Source organism: Myotis lucifugus, unplaced genomic scaffold, assembly GCF_000147115.1.
Source record: "Myotis lucifugus unplaced genomic scaffold, Myoluc2.0 scaffold_18, whole genome shotgun sequence".
Classification (NCBI taxonomy): domain Eukaryota; kingdom Metazoa; phylum Chordata; class Mammalia; order Chiroptera; family Vespertilionidae; genus Myotis; species Myotis lucifugus.
The window spans coordinates 8,929,367-8,945,297 of NW_005871066.1; the positions used below are offsets into that span (position 1 = coordinate 8,929,367).

The 15,931-nt window shown below is 43.3% G+C and overlaps 1 pseudogene; it reads right to left on the reverse strand.

Moving 5' to 3' along the window:
- Positions 1–4,470: 4,470 nt before the first annotated feature.
- On the reverse strand, positions 4,471–5,464 carry LOC102440252 (annotated as a pseudogene).
- Positions 5,465–15,931: the final 10,467 nt, after the last annotated feature.

A 15,931-nucleotide genomic window follows, 5' to 3' on the forward strand; every position in this document is an offset into this window, starting at 1 on the left:
AATCCAGAAGAGGGCCCTCACTAGAACCTGACCTTGCCTGTACCCTGATCTCAGACTTCCAGTCTTCAGAACTATGAGAAATAAATTCCTGTTGTTTATGTGTCATTCAGTCTGTGGCACTTCGTTATAGCAGCCGAACTCACTATGACACTGAAGTAAAGTGAAGAGTCTCCTCAAAGCTCGAGATAATGTCTGCATCCCCAAGGGCCCTGAACCCCTTTGGGGCACACTGGTTGGGAAGCTGTGCTATTGGTTATTGCTCCTAGGGAGGGTGGTAATCTGACTCAGACATGTGTGTAACTCAGCTTGAAAAGCACTAGAATCCATCTTTTCATGTATTTTTTTAGTTCAGTCTCAGACAGCTTATACAATGTGAGCAAAAATACTAAAAGGCATTTTAATCTACTCCCACGATTTAGTTGACTTTTGTGCCTTGCTTTGTTGTCTGGACATGAATGCCAATCTTTAGGAAGCTTTATGGTCTGTATCTGGTCTGATGAAAGAGAAGCATCCTGGTACTGTAGGATATCTAGCAATCATCAGACCTGGGTTTACTTCTGCTCATTCTCTGGGCCTAATATATATGCTAATTCATCTCTTTCAGCTTCCTAATCTACTAAAGGGATAACAACTACCCTACTTATCTCACAGGAAGTTGTCATAAATCTTCAATTTTTAATGAAAAGTAAACTAATCTAACTATACTCTATGCAAGTTGTGTTGGATATGCTAGAGGACATGCAATCCCGGGTGTCACATACCAACACAACATTCAGAGGAGAAGAGGCATGTCAGCCTGTATGTTTCTTTTTCAGAGAAAGGAAAACTTTTGCAGAAGCCTTCTGGGTCCTCTCATATCTTTGCCCAGAAGTGGGACAATGCCCATCTATCTCTCAGCCAATTACTGGGAAGGGGAAAGAATTACATGAGTGGTTTGAGCTCATCGGGATCTTCCCTGTTGAGTTCCTGGATGGCAGAAAAGGTTGGACACCAGAACAAAACTTCGTTGATACAGCAGAGTAAACACTTCACAACTTTCTGGAAAATTTTTTTCCTATAAATTGATTTATAAATATCCAAATTCCTTAGCATGACACAACAGACCCTTTATGATCTATTCCGTATGGTCTATCCTTAACTCTTCGCCTCACCTTCCAAATTGCTTCCATGTTTGAAGTAAACTGATTTCTGCTCTCACACTTGCTGTGCTCTCCACACCTCTGTGTCACCACTTGCTGCTTCCTCTGCTCCATCTCTTCCCCTTACTGTTTTCTCTCCTCTTGCTCCCCCATTCCCTCCTCTCTCAGCCATTTGAGCAACTCCTCTTCTCCTCACTTTGCATAACCTCCTCTGGGAGGGCTTTCTGGTTTAGGGAAGCACAGGGTTAGGGAAGCTTTCCTGCATTAGTCACCACCACCAAGAGCAAACTCTTCCACAGCACTAGCTGTGTGCCTTACAATGTTCTGAGCACTTTAATACACTAATTTACTTAATCCTTGCAACATCCCAAGGAGAGGGGCACTGTTATTATGCCCATTTACAGATGATGAAAGTAAGGCACAAAGAAGTCAAGTGCTTGTCCCAGGTCCCACTGCTGGTAAGTGGCCATTGTCATAGCACTTCTCCCAGAGGAGACTAGCTGTTTACGAGGCTTCCTCCTCCTCCAGCCTGTGAACCCTTGGGGACAGTGACTGCTCTATTCATCACCGAATTCCCCAAGGCCTAACGCGGTGTTTGCCACATACAAAGCGAGGGCCTCAATAAACATTTGTGAAAAGGATAGTTTGTATAGAATATCTCTTTTTTTTTTTTTTTTTTGAAAATCAGTGGATCCCCTTGCATTTACAGGAAGCAGCAGGAATATTGGTGGATACTCCTGAAGGCCCAGATGAACCCAAACCCAGGCATCCCTTCCTTCCCATCTAACCACCAAACCCAAAGCCCTGCCACCCGCCTCCTCCTGAAACGTTAGAATAGGAAACTTGGAAGGGAAATGGTGTGCCGTGTGGAACGTGGGAAGGAACCCAGTTTGATTAGCATTGTAAGAAACTATGTAAGGAACAAAGACTGTACCACAAGCTTGTGATCATAACTCTCCCATATAATCAATACCCAGACTCATCCCTGGGACCCTGTTTTTAGAATGATTGGCAGACTATCAAGTATTTTTATCTAGCTACCTACTTACACAGCTACCTAATCACCTACCTGTCTCTATCTACCTCTTACACACATACCATGACCCTGACAAAACGGTTGCAATAGGGAGTTTCCAAGTCAAAGATGGAATTCACTCATGGGATTTTTCCTGTTCAAGGGCATTGCAGAGGGTCCTAGGAGAGAGGGAGCCTTAGACCTCTTGAATGGAGCCTGCTCTCACAGCCTTGGTCCTGAGGCCCTGGGGCGACATCAGAATAGAAGCTGCCTCTTAGGTCTTTATATGGAACATTGTTCTTCCCAAAGCCCTGGGTTCTTGGCGTAGAGTCTGACAGGAATCACATCCCACTGGAAGGGAGCCAAGAGGATTCCCTGCCTCTGCAAGTTCAGAACAAGGGCGCAGGAGTGTTGACTGGAGGTAGGTAGGGGCACGGGTGCTGGCCCTGAGCCAAGCTCTTCCCTTGCTCCAGATGCAGTGAGGCCACAGCCTGCAGGGCTTTCTTTTGTGGCTTGAGGGACCTTGCCAGAGGCACCCAGGCCTCCTGGAAGGCTGTCCCACAGGGCCAGGGGAAGTGTGTGTGGAGGGCGAGGTGTCTCAGTGGGCTCTGAGGGAGGGCTGGACCGGTGGCTTGGGTCTAGGGCTGTGCCCACCTTGCTCTGTACCTAGGAGGAATTTTCTTCTCCTCCGAAGCTGCAACACCCATTTCATGGGTCTTTTTTTAAAAAAAATTATAGTTGACATACAATATTATATTAGTTTCCAGCTTCCAACATAGTGATTTGACATTCATACTCCTTACCATGTGATCACCACAATAAGTCTAGTAATCATCTGTCACCATACAAAGTTATCACCATAATATTGACTTTCCCTATGTTGTACATTACATCTCCATGACTTTTCTTTCTTTTTATATATAACTGGAGGTTTGTACCTCTTAAGCTCCTTCACCTGAGAATTTTCTGCAGATAGGATGTGTCTCAGTGAGGGCAAGTGCCTCTGGAGTCTGCCCCACCCTTGCCAGGGCAAGAAGCATTCTGTGGCAGTTTCTAAACAATTAGGAACAGGGTGGGGTGAGAGTAGAGATGGGGCTAGAGTACATCTATAGAGCTGGACTTCCTTTTTTAGTTTAACATCTCTATTTAGTATATATTACATACCGTCCCCTTCATTTTTTGTTTCTTCATCCAAGGATATTTTTTCCATTTATTTTTTTAAAGAGAGTGGAAGGGAGAAGGAGAGACAGAGAGAAACACCGATGTGATAGAGACACATCGATTGGTTGCCTCCTGCATACCCCTGACCAGAGCTGAGAGCCTGCAACCAAGGTACGTGTTCTTGACCGGAATTGAACCCGGGACCCTTCAATCTGCAGGCTGATGCTATGTCCATTGAGCCAAACTGGCTAGGGCCCCTTCAGTTTTAACCTTTCACAGAGTTCTTTGATGCACATACAGCAATCCTAATGTATTCCTCAGGGTATGCTGTGTTAATCACTAGAACAAAATTTCAGTGGTTTATATCTTTCTCATATCACAGTCCCAAGCTGGTTGGGTGGCGTGGCAAATGTTTTAAGCATTTATTCAGGATCCAGCTCCTTCCAACTAGTGGTTCAGCTCTCCCCGTGGGCCTTGAGTCCTCCAAGGTTGGCTGGGAAATGCAGCCTATCAGTGTGTCCAGAGGGAAACGAAAATAGTTCCGCAAAGCCATAGTGTTATGTTTGCCACAACATATTAGAGATGATAGGGCTTTGATGAGCATGATAAAATTTAAGTGCCATTATATATCTAATTTCATGCATTATGAATTATTTCTATCATGAGACACTTAAAATAGGGCCTGTCAGCCTTAGGCAGTCATTGACATTGTGCTTATATCTTGCTTCTGTGGTGGTTAGTAGGTTTTACAAAACCAGAAACTGGCAGTCCTCCCTGTTGACTACTCCAAACTCCTCTACAATAATGCAGTTCTTTCTTCCACTTGCTGAGAAATTCTCTTCTAATCAGGCAAAGCAATAATCCAGAGAATACACATAAGAGAGCAGAGAGAAGTAGTAGAAAGCTAAAGATAACACTGTGAAGGCCAACCAAAACATTTTTTTTGGCTGGGTTCAGTGAACTTTATTGATTATGCATGTTAAGGTAGGGCTCCCTAAACCTCTCCCCTTCTTCAGGGGATCTGGGATGGAAACTGTGGAGATAGTTTCCAACTAGTGGATTCTCCCTCAGTGTGTTGGGGGATCAGTTTGGAGCAAGGACCCCCCAGCAGCTGAGGGCTTCTCTTCTTGCTAAGGATGGGGGTCCAGTGGGCTCTTACTCCTTGGAGGCCATGTGGACCATGAAGTCCACAACCCTGTTGCTGTAGTCAAGTTCATTGTCAGACCAGGAAATGAACTTGACAAAGGGGTCATTGAAGGCAGTGCCAGCCCCAGCATTGAAGGTGGAGTGGGTTTCCTTGTAAAGTCGCAGGAGACAACTGGTCCTCAGTACAGCTCAGGATGCCCTTGAGGGGGCCCTCTGATGCCTGCTTCACTACCTTCTTGATGTCATCATATTTGGCAGCTTTCTCCAGGCGGCAGGGCAGATCCATAACCCACACATTGGCGGTGGGGACATGGAGGCAATGCCAGTGAGCTTCCCATTCAGCTCAGGGATGACCTTGCCCACAGCCTTGACAGCACCAATAGAAGCAGAAATGATGTTCTGGGCAGCCCCTTGGTCATCATGCCACAGCTTTCCAGAGGGGCTATCCATGGTCTTCTGGGTGGCAGTGATGGCATGGACTGTGGTCATGAGTCCCTCCACAATGCCAAAGTTAAAATGGATGACTTTGGCCAAGGGGCCAAGCAGTGGGTGGTGCAGGAGGCATTGCTGACAATCTTGAGGGAGTTGTCATACTTGTCATGGTTCACACCCATCACAAACATGGGGGCACCCACAGAAGGGACAGAGATGATGACCCTCTTGGCTCCACCCTTCAAGTGACCCCAGCCTTGTCCATGGTAGTGAAGACACCGGTGGACTCGACAACATACTCAGCACCAGCATCACCGCATTTGATGTTGGCGGGAGCTCGCTCCTGGAAGATGGAGATGGCCTTTCCATTGATGACAAGCTTCCCGTTCTCAGCCTTGACTGTGCCTTTGAACTTGCCTTGAGTAGAATCCTACTGGAACATATAGACTATGTAGTTGAGGTCAATGAAGGGGTCATTGATGGCGACAATATCCACTTTGCCAGAGTTAAAAGCAGCCCTGGTGACCTGGCACCAAATACAACCAAATCTGTTCACTCCAGCTTTCACCATCATGTCTCAGGCTTGCAGCTGGCACTGCACAGGAAGACACGACTGTCTGAAGAACAAGATGCCCAGCCAAAATATTTTTTAAAATTCATACTTTTGGAGTGTTTTGTCGGTTTATTCTAACTACCCCCATCACTATTAAAGTTTATCATAACAAAAGTTTATTTTTTAAAACTTTAAAAATAAAACTATTTTTAATAAAAAGGCTTAAATATATCCTTAGCAGGGTAGAGGATTGGTGGAAGGTCTGTGTACTATAGTCATCTGGAGACCAGGCTGTCAGAGGCTCTGTCATCTTCAAAATGTGGCTTTCTAGGTTGCGTCAGGCATCAACATCCAGCCAGAAGATGAGAGTGGGAGGAGATTTTTATGGACTGGGCCTGAAAGTGGTGAATGGCACTTCCATCAACATTACATTGGCCGGAACTCAGTCATGTAACCAGACCTACTGCAAGGGCCTGAGAATATCTCCTGCTGCAACTCAACAACTCTAACCTATGACAGAAGTGGGGAGAGTCATCAGCATTTGGTGAGCAACTTGTCATCTCTGTCATAGTGGGACTACCAACTTCTCTATTCTTGAAACTTATATACAGTTTCTGGCTGTGCCAAAATGAGATATACTAAGGGTGTTGCTTTTAAGAAAAAAAAAGAGAGATCTTGCTTTAATATGAAAATGAGTAGGGAACCTTTTTTCTGCCAAGGGCCATTTGAATATTTATAACATCATTCTTAGGACATACAGAATTATCAACTTAAAAATTAGCCTGCTATATTTGGTCAAACATTTAATTAACTCACCCCTAACGCCTTGGCGGGGCCAGCCCAAATGATCTCACGGGCCTTATACAGCCCAAAAGCCAGACGTCCCCCACCTCTGGTTTAAACGAATAAAATATTTTGTTGCTGTTTGGTTGATAATATATTTGTTGGGTTGATGATATGAGTTCCAAATGAGGGGACAGATAGTGTGGAGTGTTATATGGTGCCAAGGTCCAAAGAAGATAAAGAGCAAAAACAGACGTGATGGTCAATAAGGCTGGTGACACGTACTCCAGTTCTCCTACAAGGTGGTAGTAAGATAACAATCCTCCACCCCCTTCGAAGTTAGGAGTGATCATTGATTTGTTTTGACCCATGAAATGTGAGCAGAAGTGAGTCATGGTTGCCACGTTTCCTTCCTTCTGCTGTGGGTAACTGGGAAGCACATATTTACATAAATCTTTGTCAGCCTGCCCCTGGAACAGTGATGGCGAACCTTTTGAGCTCGGCGTGTCAGCATTCTGAAAAACCCTACCTTAACTCTGGTGCCGTGTCACATATAGAAATTTGTTGATATTTGCAACCATAGTAAAGCAAAGATTTATATTTTTGATATTTATTTTATATATTTAAATGCCATTTAACAAAGAAAAATCCACCAAAAAAATCTGACACGCGTGTCATAGGTTCGCCATCACTGCCCTAGAAGACTGGGATCAGCAGAACTGCCCAGTTGGCTTATGTTGAGTATGTTTATGGGCAGGACATGCACCTTGGGTGGGTCAAGGTATTGAAATCTTAGAGTTGTGGTCCAGTCATGACTGCTACATCAGGTAAAGGTTCTCCTTGAAAAAATGTGCTCACATAATATTTTGGATCAGATGTTAAAAGGTTAAATTTCACTCTGTGGGATTTGAAATGTAAAGCTGTGTTAGGAGGGAGATTTTGTTGACATCAACTTTAAGTGGTATAAATCGATCCCATTTATTCATTAAAATACAATATTCAATTTAAAAATGCTACAAAGTATGCTATAATCTTCTTTATTATATAAAATACCAGAGAAAGAGCAAACATTTTATCTGTTTGAGGTATACAATTACAGAAAAATAATAGATAATTTCTTTTTCAAGAAATTTTTTAATGAGGTATAATTTTCAGAGTTGTAGATTTAGATATTAGTAAAAATAATTTTTTTTCTTTTCTCATAAAAATTGTTCCTCTTTCCCTGCAGGGATTTTGTGTGGCTTTTCTTAGAACTGCCTCCCTCTTTAATAATATTAAAAGAACTGTAATTAATGCCAGAGGATCTTTTTCTCCTTTTGTTTCCTCAGTTCTGCTTTAAAAATTCTATGATTATCACATTTAAATTGCAGTATTAGTATATTTGCCACCAAGGCCAAGATTCACTGTGATATATCCTTTGCCCCAACATGAATAAATGAATAAAGATGACAGCAACATTAATGGGAGACAGTAGGTTATGTGTCTTTCCTCTTTTGCTGTTCATGTTGCTCCAGATGATGATGTTAATGATGATGTTAATGATGATGATGCTTTTTCTCCTCCTTTTTCTTCCTCTTCCACCTTTTCTCCTCCCCTCTCTCTTTTTCCATGTGTATTTATGAATCGTACAGTCACAATTGGTGGCTTCCCCAAATGGCAGACTCAAAGCATTGGCTGTTAGATGGCTGCCGTGGGGGGTGCGATGCCATGTGGACTTGAAGATTGCAGCTTTAGAAACTGAAATGTAGAAGTGAACGGACTTGGAATGGAAGGTTCCACGTCTCAGTTTATGTTCCTCTAACATAGCCGTCTCTAAAAATGAGACCGTAAATTCTAGAACATTGCAGTTCCAAGAAAGAAACTCAGAAGTCTTTGTGGTCAGTCATTTATCTGTGGAGGCTGCTGGCAGGCGGGGGAGGGGCAGTGGTGGAGTGGTAGCATCTGGTTCCTTCTCATGCTTCAGTCTGAGTGGCTCCACTTTAATCTGGTGTATGTTTTGGGCTGCTTACACTTGAAAACCACTCCACAAGACCAGAATAGTCATTTTACAATTGAAGAAACTGAAGTCCCAATTCTCTGTTTGGTTTTCATATGACAGGCAATAGAAAGCCCTTGAGCACTCTTGAACTTGGGCAACATAGAATCATACAAAAGATTCACCTGGCGAGAAATAACTGAAGCAGAGAGAGAGTGGGAATAGGAGGACCATAAAGGAGCCATTTCACTCCCCGTGGTGAGGTGCAGGCCAGGGTCAGATGCTGCCTGTGACCAGCCAGGGACTACCTGTTGGGAGCTACAAAGAGATCTGCGGTTGGTAGTTGCCCGTGCTGGACCTGGGTGCACGTGGGGGAGGCCACACTGCAAAGTGAAGCTGGCTGCCACCAGGATTGAACCTGGGGAAAGTCAGTAAAAGGCACAAGGCACCCCAAGATCTGCTTTTGCCTGTAAGGCTCAGCTACTGAAAGTCTTGGGTGGTACGGGACTTGGGTGATACAGCGTCTCAAGGAGTCACGGAATGAGTGGGGTGAGTTGTGTTGACCAGGTTAATGCATTTTCAGATTTGGTGTCAGTGCTGAGCCTGAGACCATTCTGCCAAAGTCACAGTGTTCACTGAGGCCAGCTGCCAACTGCCTGGGGCATGCGTACCTCTTGGTGGGGTGGGATCTTAGCTTGGAGCCAGTGGAGTTCACCAGACTAATGCAGATTCATATTTGGCCGTGTGTGTGTGTGGGGGGGGGGGTGTCAACACAGTAAAGATGGTGACTGCCTGCATTGGCAGAGGGCTCAACACTGAGACCCTGGTGGCCAACCCTCCAGTCTTCATCCTGAAGCCACTCAACGCAGTTTCTCCCCGTATATCTGGCAGCTCCTCAGCCTCTATGTCTCAGCAGGAGCTCATGGTGAGTGCCTGCTAGCAAGAGTCAGTGCATGGGCCCTTTAAGAGGTTGCCTGGGTTTTTAGCAGCCTTCTGTCTCACCCAAACGCATGGAATACTGGCTGATTTTCACCACCAGATGTTTTGTGGGCTCCTCTTCCTAACACTGGTCTCCAGTCTGGGGAACCTGGCATGGGGCTTGGACCTCATCACTCCTCTGGGGAGACCTCTGCAGTTTAGGTATCCCTCCTGCTTCTCAACCACCACACTCCTATTAACCTCGATGTGGCTTCTTCTTCATAGCCTTAGTTTTAGGACTTCTGTTCAGCTCGTCTTCAGATGTTTCTCCAGGTTTATTGTTCTGTCATTTAGATGTGATTTTGAGGGGATCATGGGAGGAGGCTTTCAGTGTCCATCTACTCTGCTGTCTTATCCGGAAGAGCCTGAGTTAGTGTTTTCTTGAATCTGAGTTATACTCTGCCCCACCTCATCCTTAGAAAAGTCTAAGGTATTCTCCCTCAAAATGCTTTTTTAAAATAATATATCCTAAGTCAGAATATGTTCTTTGACTCCAATATAAAAGAATTATCTAAACTGATTACTGACTTAAGTTGGTAGCATTCTTACTAATACATTGTATGTAATGTTCGGTATATAACTACATATGTTAATGTTCTGAGTGGTTACCCTACTCAAAGAAAACATAAACTGTAAGACCAGTTAGAAATTGTAGGAGAACAGAGACCTAAAGGAGACAAGGATGGGTGTAGTAAAGGGCTGAAGAATAAAAACTGAATTTTAGGAAACAACTATAGTTAGGGGCAGAAAATGAAGAAAAACTTAGCCATTCAAAGAAATAAAGAAAAAATACACACACACACACACACACACACACACACATATTTGTTGGAGTGATGCCAGAGGAATGGTGGCATGAGAAGTTCCCTGGGCCTCTCCACTTGAAGTTTCAACAATTGAACAGCTATAATTCAACATAGGATTCCCTACTCAATGCACTAACATGTCTGAGAGATCCATGCATTGATCACGTGAAGGTGGGCAAGTGGGAGTGAACCCGGGAGGTGGGAAGGGAAAAGAGCTGAGACAGTGGGGACAGCCTGGAGCTGGAAGCCCACAGCTCACTGTGAGTCTCAGCCCAGAGAGGGGAGGGATCAGGTTGCTGCTGGCACCCCCTTCATCCTGGAAGAGCAGAGAGATACAGTGAGCATTCCTGCAGGAGTGGACAGTACACACCATAGCTGAACCCAGGGACCTTGGTTGCCTGACAGTAGCCATTCCAGACAGGGAGACAAAGCCACTGAGCCTGGCCTCCTCCCCACACCCTCCCAGTTCACCTGCCCTCACAATCTGCATAGTCCCTTTGGGCTCATCCCTCAGCTATTTTCTAGGAAAGAGGGACTCTTTGGCAAAGAGGCATCGTCCCTGGGACATACACTGCAGGGATAGTGCCAAGAGACAGAGTGACATCCTTGCTGCTTCTGGGAGAACAGATCTTTGCGGTCTGGGGAAATACAGCTCTCTTCAAACCACATTCTTCTCACACTAAACCTGGAAGTCTAGCCACACGGCTATTCTGAGGAAAAGACACATAGAGCCAGTGAGACGGAGTGGGAAAGGGGAAAACACAGAGAGGGAACACAAACAAGTGAAGAAGGACTTGGATTAACATCTCCTTTACCAGGGATTTATTTGCTCATAGAGACAACAGAGGCTGTCAACTATAGAAAAAGAATTTTGGTTTTTAGACCTAGGAATATTATTTCCCTAAAGCTAGCAGAATTTTTTTTTAAAAGAATATAGGTCATAGAAGTTACAGCAAATTTTATAAATTATAAACATAAACAGTAAGAGTTGCTGTTGGACCATTTTAGGAACTTCTTGTGGTTTTTCATTAGTCCTAGCACAAGTCTTCTGCTAGATCTGAATCTATTGGTCATTTTATTTCTAGAAAATACAGTACTCCCCCCCTTATTTTTGGGTTAACTTTTCATGGTTTCAGTTACCTGAGGTCAATTATGGTCAGAAAATATTAAATGGAAAATCCAGAAATAAACAATTCATAAATTTTAAATTGTGAGCCAGACTGAGTTGTGTGATGAAATCTCACCATATCCTGCTCCATCCTGCCCAGGACATGAACCCTTTGTCCAGTGTCTCCAGGCTGTTGACGTTCCCCACACGTTAGGCACTTTGTAGTCACCATCTTGGCTATCAGATTGACTGTTGTGGTATCACAGTGCTTGTGTTCAAGTAACCCTTCTTTTACTTAATAATGGTCCCAAGGTGCATGAGTAGTGATGCTGGCAGTTTGAACCTGCCCAAGAGAAGTCATAAAGTGCTTTTTCGTAAGTGAAAAGGCAAGTACAGTACAATAACATATTTTGAGAGAGTGAGACCACATTTTATTAGAGTAGATTGTCATAATTGTTCTATAAGTTATTGTTAATCTCTTATTGTGCCTAATTTATAAATTAAATTTTATAATAGGTATGTACGTAAAGGGAATAATATAGCATATATAGGGGTTACTATCCATGGTTTCAGGTACCCACTGGTAATCTTGGAACATGTCCCCCATGGATAATGGAGAACTACGGTATACTATCTTGGTTCTCTTGGCACCAGCTCTTCTCTGTTTCTCTTCTCTGACTCTCCCCCAAGTCTCCTTGATTCTTTTTTCTCTGCCAGTCCCTTAAAGATGCTTTCTCTTCCTAGGTACAGTCACCAGCTCTCTTCTTACTTTAGGCTTCTTTTTTTTTAAATCTCACATCCTTTCAGGGTATTTATTATCACTGATACTCACATGATCTCAAACCTACACACCCAGTGCTTTTCTCCTAAAGTTTGTATCCATATTCCCAGCTGCCTACTGAACAGGCAACTTGAACTCAATATATTGTCTAAAACCAAATTTGCAGTCTTCCCACCCAATGCCTCATTCTCCACCAAACTTGTTCTCCTTCTCTTAGTTGATGGCCTCAACCTCTGCTCAGCCAACTGAGTGATTCTCTGTGCTTTCCCCTTCCCACCTCCCATATCCAGTTTGTCTCTGAATTGTGGACACTGCTTTTTGACATTTTTCCTTTTTAAAAATTTATTTATTTTTCTTTTAATCTTTATTGTTGAAAGTATTACATAGGTCCTCCTTTTCCACCCCATTAACCTCTTCCAGCCCGTTCCTGTCCTCCTCCCCACCTCCCAGGCCCTCACCACCCCATAGCCTGTGTCCATGGGTTATGCATACATGCATACAAGTTCATTGGTTGACCTCTTCCCACCCACCCTCCCCTGCCTTCCCTCTAAGATTCAACAGTCTGTTCATGCTTCTGACATTTTTCTATTCATTTTTTAATTCATTCATTCATTCATTCAGAAAATGAGTTTATTCTGTTCCAGGCACTGGGGTAATGGCAATGAGCAAAACAAAGTCCATCCCCTTAGAACTTATATCTAATAGGGGGAAGTAGGTAATGGACAAATAAATATATAATAGTAGCTGGTAGTAGTGCTAAGAGGAAACATGAAGCAGGGTAAGGGAACAAAGAGTAAAAGAAGGGAGTTTCCATTTTAGATGCACTGATTAAAGAAGACATTTCTGATGAGGTCACAAATGAAAAGACATCTGAGTAAGTGAGGGAATGGAGTGTCTGGTTGTAACCCTGCTTCTGCATTCTCAATGTCCCTGCCTCAGTCCCGTCTCCGTCACTGCTCTCCCAAGAGTTTTCTGGCTGAATGCTTCAAACTTCACATTTCTTGGTCTCATATGACCTCTCATTCCTTACACACCCTGCAGTGTCCATCACATGGTCCAGTACACTGAGCTCTTCAACGTTCTCTGAATGTACCGCACTTTTCATTTCCTTAGACATGTTTTCTTGTTGTCCCTTTTGCCTGGAATAACTCTTTCTGAATGCCACTGCTGGGTGATCACTAGATATTCTTTCCATATCCTTGTAAACTGCCTTAAATTTTTTCTCAAGGCAAATATGATTAAGTCATTGAATAAAATTCAGTCTAAATTTTACTTTTTTGTGACATCTCCTTTGAAATACCACAAAAATTTACTTTTTTCCCCACCCTCAATACTGCCAAACATTTTTTTACTAGAATCTATTGCAGGGGTTAGTAAACATTTTCTCTAATGGACCAGAACGTAAATATTTTAGGCTTTGTGGGCCATATGGTATCTGCCACAACTACTCAGCTCTGCCATTGTAGCGTGAAAGCAGTCACAGACAACACGTAATGAATGAGCATGACTGTGTTCCAGGAAATTTGTTTACAAAAACAGGAGGCAAGGCGTCGTTTGCCGATTCCTAATCTGTTGCCATTTTGTATTGTATCATGATTATTCATTTCTTTTTCTGCTTTCACAACTAAATTATGAGTTCTTTGAGGACAAGAACCCAGCGATCGTGTATTGGTTTTTCAAAGATGGCCATCATGACACGTCCCATCACCCCGGCTCTTCTGCAGTGTGATCTGCCGCTGCCCTACTAGAGGTGGGGTCTAAGTCAAACTTCCCTCCCTTGAACCCAGGGTGGCTTGCAACTCGCTTCTCACCATAGAACATTGGGGAAGTGAGGCTGTGTGATTGCTGAACCTAAGACTGAAAAGGCCATGCTCTTTGGTTCTCTTGTAACACTCCCTCTGGGCATGGCTCCTCTGGGAACCTCGCCACCATTCTGTCAGAGGCCAAAACACACGGAGGGGCCATGTTCAGGTGGACAGTTCCAGCTGAACCCTATTTGAGTCATTCCAGTCCAGATACCAGACGGGTTTGTCAGGAGCCTTCCCATGTTTCCAGCCCCCGCTCCCTTGCCTGTTGTCCAAGCTCCTCAGCTGAGGCCCCAGAGGGGAGTTGAACCAGAGGGGAGTTGCCGCCCCCAATTAGCCATGACCAAATTGTGAACTTGTGAACAAAGGAAATAATGATTATTGCTCCATTGTATTGGTCCATTATGTGTTTTTTACTGAGATATAATTAACATATAACATTGTTTATACAGTTTAAGTGTACAACGTGTTGCTTTGATACACTTATATATTGCAAATGATTGCCACCCTAGCTGATAGCTTGCACAACTACTATATTACATAATTACCATTTCTTTTTGTGGTGAGAATGTTTAAGATATACTCCTTGAGAAACTTTCAGCTATATATACAGTATTATGAACTATAATTGCCATGCTTTATATTTGATACCATTAAGTTTTGAGATGGTTTGTTACATAGTAAAAGATAATTGAGACAGCCCTTGTTATGAGATTTTGCTTTTATTTTTTAAAATATATTTTTATTGATTTCAGAGAGGAAGGGAGAGGGAGAGAGAGATAGAAATATCAATGATGAGAGAGAATCATGGATCAGCTGCTTCCTACACGCCCCCTACTGGGGATCAAGCCCACAATCCTGGCATGTGCCTTGACTGGAATGGAACCTGGGACCCCTCAATCCTCAGGCCAATGCTCTATCCACTGAGCCAAACCAGTTAGAGCTTATTTTTAACATCAAAGCAACAACAAAAATAAGAACCTGAATGTCATATTGTCTATGTGTGACTTCTACATTAAACTACTTTAGTATGTGAAATACATGGGCATAATTTAACAGTAATCTAAGTCTTGGGGCCTTAAACTAACATTTTGAGATGCTTTAACTAGGAGTACATCTTCTAGGCAGAATTGGTTGGTTAATCAGCACTTAAGCTCTCTTACTAAAAATCCACATTCCAAAGAGGTGAGCACTAGTATTGTAAATTTAGGCATCTAAGTCTGCTTGTTCATTATTAGTATAAGGGGTGTTATACTAATAATATGCAATAATCTATATATATAAAAGCCTAAGCGACTGGCCAGCCATTTGACCGTTCAACCAGTAGCTATGATGCACACTGACCACCAGGTGGCCGACGCTCAACACACAGGTATGGAAACATGGAACAGACTGATAAATCTCAGTGGGAAGGGGGCCCTGGCCTGCGGGGATCAGGCCGAAACTGGCAGTCTGACATCCCCTGAGGGGTCCCAGATTGTGAGAGGGCACAGCCCAGGCCGAGGGACTCTACTGGTGCATGAATCTGTGCACCAGGCCTCTAGTATACAATAATATTTCATTGATGAAATTCAGTTTTTAAAATATGCGATAAACTAGAAAGAGTTGGTGGACCCTACCTCCCTTGAGTAAATAAACCATAAGAATCAGCAGACACAGCAACGACACATATTTGGAACTAGGAAGGAGGTCTAGAACTCCATTTGGTTCTGTGTTCCCTTCTTAATGAAGGACCAGACCACCTAGTGCCACCTAGTAAAACCAGAAGTTCTGCTGATTTTGCTCTCAGAATATCATTCATGTCTCATAGGGAACTCTTCTTGCAAGGTGATTGCTGGAGTATAGTGTCTAGGACAGAGAGCAGGGAATTCTCTTAGAGTAACCAGGCATTGTTCCTGTTTACTCCTAAATTCCTATACATGGCAAGATTTGTTCTAAGATTTCTACTGTAACATCCACCCGGTATTGAGTTTGTGGAGGTGACAGCCTTACTTACTTTTAACCTGACAATGTGTTGATTGTTCAAATTAACTTAGGTTGCTTTGCAACACTGAAATATTGGTATCCCTGCCCTATCACGGTGATTAAAGTATTTTCAGCTTACATTGGGTTTTAATTTCAGGAAAAAAAGGAGATCTTTTTGTCAGGCAATGTGTCAGGTGGGGGTAATTGCTGTTGATGATATGATAGACAATACACTTCACAGAGTTCATTAATCGGCATCATGCTAAATTATTTCTGTGGTTTCT